Source organism: Myotis lucifugus, unplaced genomic scaffold, assembly GCF_000147115.1.
Source record: "Myotis lucifugus unplaced genomic scaffold, Myoluc2.0 scaffold_68, whole genome shotgun sequence".
In the NCBI taxonomy this organism is placed as follows: Eukaryota; Metazoa; Chordata; class Mammalia; order Chiroptera; family Vespertilionidae; genus Myotis; species Myotis lucifugus.
The window spans coordinates 3,397,216-3,414,467 of NW_005871116.1; positions in this window are offsets into that span (position 1 = coordinate 3,397,216).

The window sequence follows — 17,252 nt, forward strand, 5'->3', positions numbered from 1 at the left end:
CAAAACCATGGAGACAGTAAAAAGGTCAGTAGTTGGCGGGTGGGGGAGGGGCAGGGAGCGATGAACCGATGAACCGGCAGGGCACGGAGGGTTTTTAATACTCTGCCTGATGCCACAATGATGGATCCAGTCATTACACATCCCCCCAAACCAGAGAACCTACAAATCCAATAAAGAATGTTAACATAAACTATGAACCTAGGTGATTATGAGAAACAGGTTCCGAAAGCTACTCGGGAGCCAACACAGCTTTTTCTTATGGAAAAGGAAGGCTGTCTCAGAAGGCAGAGCCAAGAGCCACGACGGAGGTGCCAAGAGCAATGGAGAACAATGGATGGGGCCCCGCCGGGCTGCATCCTGCTCACAGAAGAGGAGGACCGGGCCACATGTGCCTGGCAGGATTCCAGAGCTCTTCTTACCCATGCCCGCCATGTGCCTCCCTTCAGGTTCCTTTTTGAATGGAAGTATTTACTACCATTGTCCTATCTCTGTCTCCTATTGTTTGTTGAACATGTGCAGAGCATACAACTTGTCTCATTTACAGTTTCTGGGTCCAGAGGAGCCACAGCCAAGGAACTGCCTCACCCCCATTTGGAGTTAACAGAAATCACAGGATCTGGGCCTCTGAACCTGATGCTGTAGTTGAATGAGACTTGTGGGGGTCCTCGGAGGGAGGGAATATATTTTATATCTGAAAGGGGCATTGATAATTGGAACTGTGGGGAAGGCTGTCGCTTACTTTCATGGTCATAGCCACCAGTGATTCATATCTTTAATGAGCCACTTCCCATGTTGACTTTGGGGTTAGCCATGTGACTTACATTGGCCAGTAGACATCAGCAAATGTAATGCAAAGAGAGGCTTGAAGAGACATGTGCTCATTGGGGCTTGCCCTCTCTTGCTGCTCCTGTGGAGTCTTCCCACCACCATATGAAGGAGCTCAGTTTGGCCAACTGGAGGATGAGAGATCGCATGGAGAGAGGCCCCACGCTGTCCCAGCCATCCCAGCTGAGGTCTCAAAGATTTGAGTGAGTCCCGCTCCAGCCCAGCTGGTCCAGACTACAAGAGAATGGTGATTAATGGTGATAATCCAGTTATCCCAGAGAATCGTGTTCATTGCATCAAGTCATTGAGTTTTAAGGTGGCTTTTTAAACAGCTAATAAAAGAAGTCTTAAACGGGGATAAGTCCAGCTTATGAATGATGTGGGGAGGTGATACTGAGGTAGAGAAACCTCTGGGAAGAATGGACCCAGGTGTACAGTTTCCCAAGACAAATGAAAGCTGATTCACGGAGAGAAACCATACTATGCTCCATGGGGAGCCAGGATGAAGAAGAAAATTCCAGAAATCAAGTCCAATGGGAAAGTACAAGATGGAAACTGGAGCATGAGCAATACATTTTCGAGTCTGCAGGATTAAGAAGAGGCAAACTGGTTAGAGGAATGAATGGGTCAGGATAAGAGATTCAGAAATAAAGCTTTAAACAAGAGAAAGACACAGGCTCTCCTACAAAGCAACTAACAGGTAATTAGCATGATGTACAACAGAAATACTGAAACAGAATCTATGATGGTGTGACCCTGAAATCTGCATGCTAAACAAGCTCCCCAGAATTTTTTTTTAATCCTCACTCGAGGATATTTTTCTATTGATTCTTAAAGAAAGTGGAAGAAAGAGGTAAAGACAAAGAGAAATATCGATATGAGAGAAACACATCGATTGGTTGCCTCCTGCATGAGCCCCGACCAGGGCCCAGGCCGGGGAGGAGCCTGCAATGGAGGTATGTGCCCTTGACTCTACTCAAACCTGGGACCCTTCAGTCTGCAGGCTGATGCTCTAGCCACTGAGTCAAACCAGCTAGGACTCCAGGAATCCTTAAAACATAATTTCTTTTCAGTGAACCCCCTACTGGAAGGGCTAAACTTTGTTAAGTTGCCAAAGTTCCAGTTGCATCCTTTCCCCAGGATAAAGGGTGCTAGATCGCCTCAAACATAACCAAGGATAATCAGCATTCTCAAATCTCGGGGCACATTAGAATTATCTGGGAAACCTTAAAAAAGGATACGAATGCCTAGGCTCTACTGCACAGGAGTTCAATAGGAATCTCTGGAAGTGGCATCTGGCCATCAGTATTTTTAAAACTTTCCAGATGATTGGATGATGCAGTGGAGGAAGACTCTGGAAGAACTGATGTAATCCCTAAGCCAAGAGCCCATCAGGTTTCTGAGAAATGAGTAATAAATCTCTCTGAACTTCCTCATTTTCATGTATTTTGCGATTGATCACAACGGATATTAAACTAAAAGAGCAATGCTAGGAATTTGGTGAGTAATGGCTAGTTCTGAGTCAAAAATGAAATAGCACTTATTTTCATGATGTAATCAAAGTCAAGTGAACATTAACTCAGACCTTATGAATCAGTGAATGTGATTCTCCGAAGAGTCTGAAGTCAAATTATCTATGACAAGTTATTTTGCTTAATCTGTTAAACAAGATTTTTATTAAAATGTTCAAACTATTTAAAAAGATCTGGTTATAGAAGTGAGTAAAGCCAACCTGACATGTGAGACAACAAGGAGTAGTGGGGAGCTGTGACAAGTCAAATTTGCAGGGCTAGGTGGGAGGAACTTTTGCACCAGTCAATTGTAAAAAGAACTGAAGGTCAAAATATGAATGTCTGAGTCATAATAAAAATCATTTTCATATGGAGGTGAACATAAGAATAGTGTTACAACAGTTAAGGGGCCAGGGAAGGTTTTAAGAAAGGGATGACCACTGAGCCAAACTGGCTAGGGCTAAAAATAATTTTAACATATTTTGAACCTTTCCAATTGAAATGACTTACTTTGCAAATATGTTATAAATATAGTACAAGACCTTCTGTGTACTCTTTTACTTAAATTAACTAATTTCTTTTTAATCCTCACCCGAGGATATGTTTTTATTGATTTTAGAAAAAGAAGAGAGCAAAAGAGAGAGAGAGAAGAACATCAATGTGAGAGAGAAATACCAATCATTGCTTCCTGTATACACACAGACCAGGGAATGAACCTGCAACCTAGGTGTGTGCCCTGACCGGGAATCAAATCCACAATCTTTGTGGTGTACAGAACAACACTCAACCAACTTAGCCACCTGGCCAGGTTATGTGTACCCTTCACCCAGATTCTCCAAATGTTAACATCTACCAAAACCTCTGTAAAATAATCAAAATCTGGACATTTTTCTCATATAATGTTTTTATGTAATTTATAGATCTTATTCAAATATCATCTAATGTTCTTTTTCTGGTTCAAGACCTAATCCAGGATCACACTTTGCATTTGGTTGTTATGTCTCCTTAGTTTCCTTTCATCTGGAATTATTTGTTTTCGTCTTTCATGACCTTGATATTTTTGAAGACTATTGTTCAGTTAGTTTGTAGAATGGTCTTCAATTTGGATTTGCCTGATGTTTGCTCATGATTTAAATTCAGGTTATATATTTTTGGAACAAACACCACAAAGCGATGATGTATCTATCTGAGTACATCGTGACTAGAGACATATGATGATGACTTGGACCATTACAGTGATGAAAACTTTGATCAATAAATTAAGGTGGTGCCTGGCATGTTTCTTTATTATAATGCTGCTACTTTCCCCTTTGCAATTAAAAAGAAACTCTGAAGATGTAACTGGAGAGCTGCCCAAGTCAATGGGGACTGGCTCTCCCCTCTTTGGCCCTTGTCATGCTCGTGATAAAGAATTCAGATGGTGACAGAAAACAGTGTTAAAGCAAAGCAAAAAATTTATTAAGGATACATTTGGCATAAAGAACAAGCAGGCAACTCAGCTAGTCTGAGTGGCCCACCTGGTGGAGGTTCAAGGGTTTTATACTTTTCCCACCTACAGGTTTTAAGGTTCCCCTGACAGATAGACTAGATTTCAAAGTCCCCCTTTTACATTATTGTGGCCTTCTCCATATGAGAACATCTGGCAATTTTATCTTGGCAAGTCCCAAGACTGCTGGCTTCTTTGTTCAATGGGTGAGATAAACTCCTCTTTTTCCCCCTTCCTCTCCTCCTGCCCTAGCAGCTATTTATCTTGCCTAACAGAGAGATACTTTGAGATTATTAAATATCCTGTTTCTCATCATAACTTGTCCACAAATTTTAGCATTTATTGATGAATCTTATTACTGTGGTAGTTGCCAAATAGTCAAAATGGCTCCAACTGTTCCTGTCCTTACATCTTCATCCTCTGGTTCTGAGAGGAAGAGCAGAAAAAATAACTTTGATATCAGGATTGCATGCCAGAGCCCCAAGGTTTACCCTGATTGGACAGCTTACATTACATGACTACCCTAAACCAATGGTGAATGGGATATGTTTGGCCTAAACCAACCAGTGCCCACACTGTGGGTAATTGAAAACAGCATATCCTTAGAAAGAAAAAAGCATATTCTGGGTAGGCAACTAATAATAACCTATAACCAGGCCTTTTAAAATAAACTTGGTACCTGCCTTTTAAAAATAAGTGCATGTTACCTTTCTTTAAAAATAGTACAATCTCTACATGACATGATCTTATTTTTATGTCTCTCTTTGGATAATGTAAGGCTCCATGAGAATAGGGACCTTATTTGTCTTGTTCATTTCCCTTGTAATACAATGCCTGGCATTCAATAAATATTTGCTTAATGGATGAATGAACGCATTGTGTTTATCTTGCATCTCTGAGACCTTCCAGCATATTGTCCCAAACCTCTAGGGCATGAATACTTCATTTGAGATGCTTGGGCTTACAGCTTCACAGCTGGTAGGTGGATGTCCAAAACCTGAACTCAGACTTGCTGACTCCACACATTGTGCATTTCCGACTGTTCCAAGCTGCTCCAATGTGTTAAAATAAGCCCTCCGAGTTTTAGCACAGCTGTGTTCAGAACACATGTAGGAAACACATAAAATATGATGACAGCTAGTGTCCAAATAATAATTTGGAAGATTAACAGGAGCCTTAATCATGAATTGATATTTGCTTTTCTGATCTGGCGCCATCAACATACTCCAAGTTAAAATCATATCCTGCTTAACAATATATGGAAGAATGGGACTGATCTGTTGCTGGTTAGTTTCTCATCTTGCTATGGCAATAATATAAGGCACAATCTAATGTTGTTTATTGAATGTTGCCTTTATTGAAAATAAACCCTTTTTATCTGATACTGTTAGTAGAGAGGCCTGATCAACAGAAAAGAGAACTAGCATTAACTAATTGTCTACCATGAGGTAGGTACTTCACTCATTCATTCACTTGCATCTGTTCATTTGTATCCATTCACTGAATGCTTACCGAGTACCTTCCATGTGGCAGGCATCATGCCAGGGGCTAGGGACACAGCCTTTAGCACAGGTTAGGGCAACACTGTAGTGCATTGATTAAAGATAATGAACTCTCCGGTCAGAAAGATCTGGTTATTTTCATTTCGAGATGGTCCTTATCCTCAACTTGATTTACAATTAGTAGAGAAAACAGACATAAGTTTATACTTAATTCCCTCTCCCCCCCAAAATGCTCTGAGATAAGTGTTATTTCTCCCATTTTACAAGCGAGGAAATTGAGAATTTCAATAGTTTGTTTAAGCCCTCAATTGGTGAGTAAACAAGACAAAATTCAAAGATATCTGAGTCAGAAGCCCATGTTCTCTCCAATGATCTGGGTGAGAAATTGACAGACAGTGGTTCTAGCTCCTATTTTAGACTATTGGTTTTCAACCCTTGAGAGCTTTCATAAATGACCAAAATCCAGGACTCATGTTTGAATTCAATTAACTCAGACTCTCAGGGTCAGGTCTCCCCAGGAGAGTCTAATGGGTCTGTTCCTTCCATGTACAGCAGCAATTGTCAGAATGAAATCGGTGCTGTAAAAGCAGGGACATTCCAGAACTTTCCTCCACTGGGGCTCATGTCATCACTGTGCACTTTAGGGGAAAGGTCAATTCAGGTTGCATTCCCTTTGCCCAAAGCCACTGCCCTAGGGTTATGAGATGCGGTGGGCTATCTATATGGCATACCCAGGAGCTGCATGAGTGCTGGTGAACGAGGGTGGTAGGAATCCAGTCTCCCTCTTCGATATTGAGTTGACAGATAGCAGCATCCTTCATACACAGAGGAAGGAGCAGCCTGGGACATATCCCAAACAAATGCAGCTGTTCTTTGTTTCTGGAGAGGATGCCAATAACATTTTGTTCCTTGGGGTTCTCAGGAATGAAAATGTGTGCATAGCTATAAAAACAAGAAAACCCATAGGGATAATTATCATACTAACCGATATGTCATACTTACTTAAGTAAATTAAGTGATAATATATATTTAGGTCTATATCCTCTTACGGACTTTATATTGAGATATTCTACAAAGAGAGGAAGAATAGTTCATTGGCCACTGAATGCTCTCTGCCATTCTTCAGTCACTCAGAGTCAAGCAGCTCCCCAGACCAGGTTATTTCAGGAACTCATCTCAGAGTCTGGTCCAATGGAAACTTCTACTCTCTGATTTGTTCCTCCTAGCAATTCTGTGAAATACATGGTCAAGTAATACCATCCCCGTTCTACAGAGTTGGAAACTGAGGCTTAGAAAGGTAAAGCAACTTGTTCAGAGAGCAGAAAATACAGTCCATTTTCGGGCGTATATCTCATGAATTTCCCATGCGCAGTAGCCACAAGGGGCATGTGGCTCCTGCATTGGACCGTGCAGGTCTAGAATATCTCAAGGCAATTGTTAGACTGATGTACTTACTATATAAAATCAGTTTGATGATGCTTTTTCATTATTTGAGGTTTAATTTGCAAGAAGCTGGATTCTGATTTAACATGAAAGGTAGGGTTTTGATGGGTAAGACAGTAAAGTTTTTTATTGAGTTCTGCTATTGCCAGATACTGTGTTTGGCTCTGGGAACACAGGGGTGAGAAAACACGGAGCCCTGGAATCCTCTGAGTAGAGATGTTTAAGAAAAGAATAATGATCTATCTGAAATTCTGGGAATATAATTCTAATTGGGAGCTCTTGGGGATTCAGGGAGAGGCACTGCATGATGAAGATAATTTAGAATTAAAAATCAATGAGTTTTGTAGCTCCTATTGTGAGCTCTGCAACTCTTATGGGTTGTGGGTGATAAGATAAACATACAAGATAGAAGTTAAAGATCTATAAGACTGACATATAAAAGAGCTGCCTTGGTTTTGGTCCTCCCAATGTCCCCCATGATGACAAGGATTTGAACTTAAGCCATTTATTTTGGAGGAAACCTCATAAAGCTGGATAAAGGAGTGGGAAGTGAGACAGAGAAGGGCGGTGAGCCAACACAAGATGCATAAATGAACCGGGGAGTGCTATGGACAAGTGGCACTCCATCCCACGGAGGATGCTCCGAGAGATCGTGTGGAACACACCTCAGAATCCACTCACAGAGGCACAGGAGCTGGGGTATTTATCTGCCAACCCAACCTCTCATGCGTGAAGAGTGTCTTCTAGGGCATTACCTCCTGGCACTTCCAACCCTCATGCATTTGGGCTGAGCTCACTCCTGCTGCTAGGAAACACCCCCAGGAAAGGAAGGAAGGGACAGGAAGCTATGGGTGTGCACGGGAACCATCAAAGACAATTCTGGAGCAGGGATCCGACAGTGTCTGCAACGATGATTAACACCCCTCAGTGCTTACCATACCAGACAATGTTCTCAGCACTTTACACGTATTAACTCACACAGCTGTATGAGGTAGGTACCTATTACTATCCCCATTTTTAAAAGGAGAAAATTAAGGCACAGAGTGGTTATGTAATTTTCTCAAGGTCATTTAATTCAGAAGAAACCGAGCCAGACTCTGGGCTTGATGTCTTAATCACTGTGCTCTTAGTTACCAAATAACAGGGATTCTCTTAAAATCAAACCCGCCTTTCAAAGGAAGGCTCCCCAGTCATGCTTTACAAATACTATACCAGTGATGGCGAACCTTTTGAGCTCGGCGTGTCAGCATTTTGAAAAACCTTAACTTAACTCTGGTACCGTGTCACATATAGAAATTTTTTGATATTTGCAACCATAGTAAAACAAAGACTTATATTTTTGATATTTATTTTATATATTTAAATGCTATTTAACAAAGAAAAATCAACCAAAAAAATGAGTTCGCATGTCACCTCTGACACACGTGTCATAGGTTTGCCATCACTGTACTATACCTTATATTTCAACAGAAAACTTGCCTTTCAAGGTCTCAATTTTACATTCTGGCCTATCTACCCAGCTCTTAACATCCAAATGCCCGCAGAGTAAGTGGAAGAGAGCTCTTCAAATCCACAACTAGACTAGATCATGTTAACAAAGATAGTGGTTGGCCAAGGTATGTATAATAGAAATGGGAGAATATTTTTGTATGTCAAAGATCAAGACTCCAAAACTGTTCATAAAACCACAGTAGACAGAGACACCTTGCTCTGCAGTCCTTCCTCAGAGAACTGAAAGGTCAGCGGGCTGGACTCTCCAGAACAAATTCATTTCCTTGCCCACTGGTCTCCATCCTTTTCTGTTGGGTCTCTACTCCTCATACTTGGATGGCATCTCAGGCCGACCCCTTATCTTTTCTAATTAGTCAAGATTAAGAATATCTCGTTTTAAGGTACTAAAAAGACCAGTTTATTTAATCCAAAATTTTAATCTCTCATGTATTTCAAAGCTTCTCTCCTCCCTCAACACAGGCCTGACCTGGGCTCAAATACTTGCGTTAAGGAAGGGTGGAGGGTATTGATCAGTTCCTTATTCACCCTAAAATACCTCCCCCACCCCCAACTTACTCTGCTGCTTTGAACTCTTTCAGAACCAGGGCAAGGGGAGAGCGGAGAGGAATAGGGACAAACAGCCTCATCTGACCAGCACTGTAGCAATATGGTGGTGGTGGCTTCTATATGACAAACGCTGGCTTTTTCTTTCATCCAGCCCTTTAATGATTTTTTGGTGACCTCCTTGCTGGGGACATCTGCCTGAGGAAAATTATGTCTCCTGGCCGGCCATTCAGGATGCCCTCAGCTCCTACATACATAGCCGTTGACCCACCGGTCTCTTTCAGATGGGTTGTCTAGTCCCTGCGAGCAGACCCATGGGTGGGGTCGTTTCAAGGCAACCAGAGCCTGGCTTTCATCTGAGATGACCCCTTTGTCCCATGGATGGCAGGATGACACCCACCCTCGCCAGAGAAGGAAATGTTATTTGCTATCCCTTCTGCCCTCTCTCTTCACCTTATTACTGGGAACAATCCCATCAATCTTTTCCCTTTGGACTTTGGCTGACTCTGTGCCCTTCCATCTGTGTCGAACACCTATCAAACTTTCCCAAGAATTCTCTCTGAACCCATGGCAGCCTCGGATTTCTGCAGTTATGGAGGGTGAGTGGGCAAGGCTTAGTCTCATCTCCTGGCCAACACGCCGAAGCACCCTACCTTTTCCCACCTCCCATCACACTTTTCGTTTGAGTAGGAGGAGAGGAGGAAATGTTCTGGGTTCAGAAAAATCTTCTCTCACTAACCTCCTTTCGGTATTGTTATGGCCTTTTCTATTTGCAGGTGAAGGTGGGAGGTGCATGGTAAGTAGCAAAACTGGTTCCAACCTCTCATGGAACCAGTCAGCTTTGGAGCCTGAGCCAGGAGGACCATCTGATTTCCTCTGGCCACCTCTCTGGGCTGGCTTAACTGCAGTCACACTGACAGTAATCAAATTATGTCAAGACTAGAGGCCCGGTGCACAAAATTCATGCACAGGTAGGGTCCCTAGGCCTGGCTGGTGATCAGAGCTGATTAGCTGCCAGCCCAGGGCCTCCCTTCCCTGGCTGCCCGCTGCTGGCCTGGGCCTTCCTTCGTTCCATGCTGCCCCCTGGTGGTCAGCACATATCATAGCAAGCAATCAAACTCTGGGTCTCCCGGTCAAACTCTGGAGGGGACAATGCATAGTGGCCTTTTATATATATAGATGTCTTCCAACATTCAGGTTTCATATTCATAAGTTTAAGCTTTTGTTTGCTGTTTTTTTCTAACCATAGGACAATTCCTAAAATTATTTGAAAAGTGAGGGAAATACTTTTCTTTCTTTTAGGGTATATGGAAAAATCAGCCAGGTATAATCCAGAAAAGCCATCCAAGGACCCTTAGTTCCACGAGCATCCCAGTCATTTCACAGTAAAGAAGTCTTAACAAAAGTGTGCGGGGAACACAAGCTTTGGAAAGTAGCCCCCGCCTCCTGCAGTGCTCAGCCTCAGAAGAAACTTGAATAAGCCGAATCCCCACACGACATAATTGCCATTTCCATTCCTAGGGGGAGAGGGGCAGGGAAGTACCCAGAGAATATATTTTTAAATGCTTAGTGAAACTTCAAATTCAGAGAAATAAAAATCTCTCCCTCTCTGCTCTTATTATAAAATCTCCTCTATGTGAACAGGTTGATCTCTAAGCCTTTCTTTCCATCATGTTTTCTTCTTACGGAGAACGGCTATTTTGAAACTCAGGACCGAACACTGATCCTTGCAGGACTTTTTGCTGGAAGTGAACAATGGCTTCGGTTCCCGGGAGGAGCCATCCTGCTCAGCCATAGATTTTCCTGTCCACGTGCAGCCAAGACTTGTGCTTTGCTGGTAGAAGGTCTGACTGTCTGTCTTCATGGAAGATTTAGGCACAGCAACCCAGGCTCAGAGGGGCACCCTGCAGCTCCCAGAGTCCCTGTTAGACGGGCTTCTGCCTGGCCAGGGAGCAGCACTCTCCATGGGCCGGCACTGCCCCGACCCCCACCCCCCACTGACTCTCCTCCCTCCCAGAGCCAGAGCCCTTGGCCTGGGCCTGGAGGGTGGCAGGATGCCCAGGTGTGGAGGGACAAACCTTCCCCACCCCCATGCTCTCACATGACATCAGTGGGCACAAGAAGTGCTAAAGTACAGGAGGCTGCTTTAATAGCTGTGATTTAGTCTCTCTGCCATCAAATAAAATAAAAGCATGCCTTCATATTGTATGTTCCCTTAATAATATTGAACAGAATACTACGGAACAGCAGCTGTAGCTGTGGTGCCCAGCTCAGCACCTTCCTTCCAAGCGCTCTGCCATGTGCTAGCTCCCTGGGGCCTGAGGCCCACGAGGGAGAGGGCACCGGTATTCTGCCCCCTCTGTGAGGCCATGGAAATGGGCGGTCACTGGATGCGACCTGCCTGAGTCACAAAGCTAGTTACTTTCAGGGTCTGCACTGAAAGCCAGGCTTCCTCCCGCTCAGAGACCTTGAGGAGAAGAATGCTGCTTAGCAGTTAAAAAAAGTGGATATTTCCTGCTTATGGAAGTAAACTGTATTCGTCAGAAAATTGGAAAAATGCAGAAAGCACTAGGAAGAACAGAAAAATCACCCAGATTCCTAGGCACAGCGGATGCCCTGCCTGCTGCTGGCATTTGGATGTGCAATCTCACACGTGCCGTTTTAAATGGGCTCATACTTGTGCATACTATTTTTTAGTGAAGTTTCTTTTATTATCTTTATAATGACAAAGGTAATACATGCTGTTATAGAAAACCCAACAAGCATGGGCACCATAAGAACAGCAAAGTCATCCCGTAATCCCACCCCCTGAGAGGCCACCACTAGAAAGAAATGTCATTGAATATGACATTTAGAAAGCCCATAATGCTGCAGCGCGCTGCTAAGGCAAGGGGAAGATGTTGTAGGGAAAATTAAGGAAACAACATCCTGACATTATCCTTATTTAGAATCTAGCCTGATTTGTTTCGAATGAGTATCTCTTTATTTCTGCTTCCCTACTCATAAATATAAGCAAGAGTTTCCAATTAATTTCGCAAGAATATTTTCAGGATCAATAATATGGCATTGGCCCGGCCAGTGTTGCTCAGTGGTTAAACATCAACCTATGAACCAGGAGGTCACGGTTTGATTCCTGGTCAGGACACATGCCTAGGTTACAGGCTCGATCCCCAGTGTGGGGCGTGCAAGAGGCAGCCAATCAATGATTCACTCTCATCATTGATGTTTCTATCTCTCCCTCTCCCTCTCCCTTCCTCTCTGAAATCAATAAAAATATATTTTAAAAAATAATAACATTATGACATTGGTTGGGAATTTTGAATGCTCTGAAAGAAGTCAATAGTCTCCAGGCCATGAGCACGCTCATTTAGTTCGGGTTTCTCCTTGCCAGACCAGACCGCACGGAATCTGGGCTACATGACAATAGGAGAAGGTGGTTTGGCCAGAGATACGCACTCCAGCTCTATCTAGGCCAGAGCATGAAAGGAGCCGACAACGCGGAGAATGTGGAAGCGCACGTTCCTAAGTACAGTCAGACCCACCGCAGCCACATCCATGCGCAGGTGCTCCGGCCTCGGGAGGGAACAGCTCTCTATCCTAGGGCATTTGCCCTGACTTTTCTTTGGAATCTTTTTGCTTTCTGTTTTGTTTTCTGATGAATCTCTGAAGTGCCTTGGAAGTGGTAGCTGGCATGTGGAATGGCGCACCATCTGACTCACTATCTTAATGATATGGCTGTCCCTATGCAAACTGAGCAGACTCAACGGCCTAACCAGCCAGGCGGTGGCAGTGCGGAGTATGGGAGACGCGGAAGTGCTGATGCTACACAACACGAAGTCTCCCTTGTAACATAGAAGACAGGTGCATTTTTTATCACGGCTGCAAAGAGGCCCCTAGAATTAAGTAATCAGGGGTGTGCTACCCAGATGACATAAAACAAAACAAACCAAACAATGAGACATTAAGTGCACTGACAATGGGTGTCAACTCATGTTTATCTCATGTGACCCTCACACCATGTGCTTCCCAGGGCTGTCCCTTCTCCCACACCTCCTATGTGTACCTGGCAAATGGCACCACTGTTTCCCCAGTTGCCCCTGAGCCAAGTTCCTCCTCATCATTCTTGACTCTTCTCTCTTTCTCATTTCCCATGGCTAATGAATTACCAAGCCATGCGGATTCTACTTCCTAACCATGTCTCAAATCCTCTACTTTTCCCCCGCCCACTTCACCACAGTCCAAGCTGCTGTCCTCTCTCACCCGGCCCACTAATACCTCCTTCTGGGGTTCCCATTTCCACTCTCCCTGTCCCCCTACCAGAGCGATTCTCTAGAAACACAGATCTGCCGGTGTGACTCCTCCACTGGAAACATCCCAATGGCACACCCTAGTTCCTTTAATTAAAAATAATTTCCATGCAGAAAAATCACTCTTTGGAGTGTATGATTATGCAGATGTTGACAGACACACACAGCCATGTGACCACCACAGCACTCAAAATATAGAACCGTTTTGGTTTTTTGGTGATAAAGAAAACAGCTGTTATAAAAACTCGGAGCCTGTTGTGTGGAAGGAAGTTTCCTTTCACTTGGGTTAATACTTGGAGTCCCGTTTCTGGGTTGAGTGGTAGCTGCCAGGCTGCTTTCCCCAGTGGCTGTATCGTTTTGCAGCCCTGCATTATGGGATGCAGTCCGAGCTCCATCGGAGGCCCTCAGGGCCCTGCCCATCTGCCTCTGCCTGTCTCTCCGTCCACAGCTCTCTCCATCACCCACTCTTCCCACACGTTCTCACTCAGCCGTGCTCACCATCTTCCACTGCTGTGACAAGCTCTTGCTAATCTCCAGGACTTCCAACATGCTGGCGTCTGCCCCAAACACTTGTGCATTCCCCCTCTTTATCCGAACAACTTCTTCATCTGACCAACTTATTGGCTTAAACATCATCTTTGCCAGGACACTTTCCCTGAACCAAATTAGGTTCTCCCATGCTTTCCCCTCGTTCCGTCATTTAACGAACATTCGATGAATAACACCCAGGGTCTTGATTGTGTTCCAGTAATAGGGAGATAGCCCTGAATGAAAGAGTCAGAAGTCCGGGCTCCCATCAAGCTGACAGACAAGGGGCAGTAACAACAACAAAACAAATAGGTGCCAGAATGGCAAGTGCAAAACAATAATAAAGCAGAGCCCTGGGCAACAGAGAAGGATGGGAAGTGCTGTCTCAGATAGGACAGCTGGAGGACACCTCTGTGAGGAGGGGGTGGATGAGATCAATGAGCCGCTCCACAAATACCTGGGCAAGGACATGTCCAGGCTGAGAGAACAGCAAGGATGAGGATGTTAAGACAGGAGAGAGGACGGCATGGAGAGGCGTGGTGTGTTCAGGAAGTAGCTTGGAGGCCTGTGGTGAGAACACAGGGAGCTGGGAAGAGGTGAGGAAGAGGAAGCCACATAGCACCTCCACCCCATCAAGATGTCCGTCACACCACCCACTGTCCACCTGTCTTTCCCTCTTAACTGTGTGCTCTTCGAGGCCCAGGACTCTGTTCATTCTGTTCATGACTCGTTGCAAGCACTTAGCACTGCGCTTGCTGTGTGGTAGGTTCTTAGCAAATATCTGAACGAATGAATGGGTGGATGGAGCACCTCAATAACATGAAACGTCTTGACTGATGACTAATCCCTGAGAAGATGGCACGCACCCATATCACCAGGGGAGAAAAGGAGGCTCATGTTGCTTTAATGGCGTTGCCAGAGGGAGAGATGGGTAGTGTGGCTGGAACCGAGCTTCCTCGTGATCATAGCTCCCTCTCACTATATCTGCACTATCTGCCCGATCCAAGAAGTAACCGGCCCTAACATCCAAACACTTACCTGCACATCCTCATTCTCCATCCCCCCACTAACCTTGAATTTGAAAGAATATCTTTAGACCATCCTTTAGGGCAGTGATGGCGAACTTATGACATGCGTGTCAGAGGTGACACGTGAACTCATTTTTTTGGTTGATTTTTCTTTGTTGAATGGCATTTAAATATATAAAATAAATATCAAAAATATAAGTCTTTGTTTTACTATGGTTGCTAATATCAAAATATTTCTATATGTGACACAGCACCAGAGTTAAGTTAGGGTTTTTCAAAATGCTGACACGCCGAGCTCAAAAGGTTCGCCATTACTGCTTTAGGACAACAGTTGGAAGGGGTGGGGGAGGGGACTTAAGACCTACAATTTTTTTTTTTATTTGATGCACAGAATGACTTCAAAAAACAGGGAAATATAGTCTTAAAAAATTGAAATTTTGCTCGGCCGGTGTTGCTCAGTGGTTGAGCACTGACCAATGAACCAGGAGGTCACGGTTCAATTCACAGTCAGGGCACATGCCTGGTTGCGCCTTGCTCCCCAGTTGATCAATGATTCTCTCTCATCATTGATGTTCCTATGTCTCTCTCTCCCTCTCCCTTCCTCTCTGAAATAAAGAAAAATATTTTTTTAAAAAATGACATTTCTGGCTTATCTTAAAACAATCTGAAGATGTTGCAATGCTGGATCTGTAATCTCCATGGAAAAACTCTCTGAGCAGAATAGCGCCTGCCCTTTATGCAGGCCGTGCCCTTCCAATGTGACACAGCCCTCACTACTCTGGTGCCTTGTGCCTGCTCCACTTCACTGGTTTCGGTTACTAGCCTCGAGGGTGATAAAGTGTGGTTTCATGCCCCATAACAATGCAGTCAGGGCCCAGGGTTTAGGGGTTTGGAGACTGCGCAGTCCCCTGTGTATTCCATTTCTCTTTCTGGTACAGTTAGGTGGTTGGATTCAGAAGGGAGTGACTGTCTAGAGTAGCCTAAAATCCAGGAAGTCAGGAAGCAAAAGGGATGCCCCGAAAGGCTGCATGCAGCAGAGGAGGTTCTAAGAGGGAGGCAGGGTGGACAGCGGTGATGGCTGCCTTCCCCCACCCAGCTCAGGGCGCCAGAGCTCAGAGGCACAGCTTAGGTTCTCATCTGTGTACAAGCCTACATGGCTGCAGTGCCAGCTGGGCTGGCAGGGCTCTTGCCTCTCCCTTGGCTACTTAACTCGGCGCTCCAGCCACCATATATGATCTAGAATTCAGCTGTCGCCAACCTCTTGGACCTCCTGGCTGGTCTAGATGACTGTTTTATTGAAGACATTGATGCGTATCAGGCATTACTGATTCAATTAGAGTCTGGCTTGAGAGAGCTCTAGAAGAGAGCTTGAAGGCATTTTCCGTGGCATGTTATGTAACTGGGCTGGCAGGGCTCTTGCCTCTCCCTTGGCTACTTAACTCGGCGCTCCAGCCACCATATATGATCTAGAATTCAGCTGTCGCCAACCTCTTGGACCTCCTGGCTGGTCTAGATGACTGTTTTATTGAAGACATTGATGCGTATCAGGCATTACTGATTCAATTAGAGTCTGGCTTGAGAGAGCTCTAGAAGAGAGCTTGAAGGCATTTTCCGTGGCATGTTATGTAACCCAGGGTCTACCACAGATCCTGGCACAGTCTCTGAAGACTTGCTGAAGATGAACGAACCTTGGGGAAGTTACTTCTCCTCCTAATTCATTTATAAAGTGAGGGGTTTTCATGTAAGTAATCCTAAGGACTCAAAGAGCTCTGAAATTCTACAGGTCTATGGACTTCTAAGTAGTTACATGCAAAGTAGAGGTCAGCAATAAGTAGCAGGGCCTCATGCATTTCCTGGGCATAGTGGAACAGATTTTAACGATGGCGGGAAACGCATAGGGGAGGCTCGGATTTGCCACTGCTGAGCTGAAATCATGCCATTAGTCACAGCTGTGTTTCTCAGCACTGGCATCAGAGCGCATATATCAGGAGTTCGCATTTTGCATATCAGTGGAGTTTACTTGCCAACATGCATTCATTAAAATTTGCCTCCAGGACTCAAGAACCGTGTCTGAATGGGTGTGATATACAGGCGAGGCCAGCCTGCACAGACTGGCCGGGAGACTGGGGCTGCCTGGCTAGCGTGGTTTAACGCGCACCCGCAGGCCCCTGGCCTGATCATTTTCTCCTGTGAACCTGCTACGGTGCCTAAAACCTCCGCATTTAGTCACTCCCGTGAGTTAAGGCCTTGAAAGATGCTCTCCAGATGCTGCAATAAGCAGAGAAAGATTTTAAATAAAAACATTTGCTTTTGTTACCATGTTCTGAGCTTCATTTTCTCCAATAGTAACGACGATGCTTGCCATCTATTCCTGAGGAACCCTGTACCAAGCACTTTGCACGCTGCTGAGCGCGTGATCATTATGTCCACAAAACCTCCTACATGGCAGGTAGTCTTGGCAAGAGCAGAGAGCACACAACCCTAAGTGGCTGCAAACCCAGATCTGCAGATCCTAGACTTTCTCTCTTTTTAAAGGTACATCTTACAGACAGTGAAGTGCACGATCT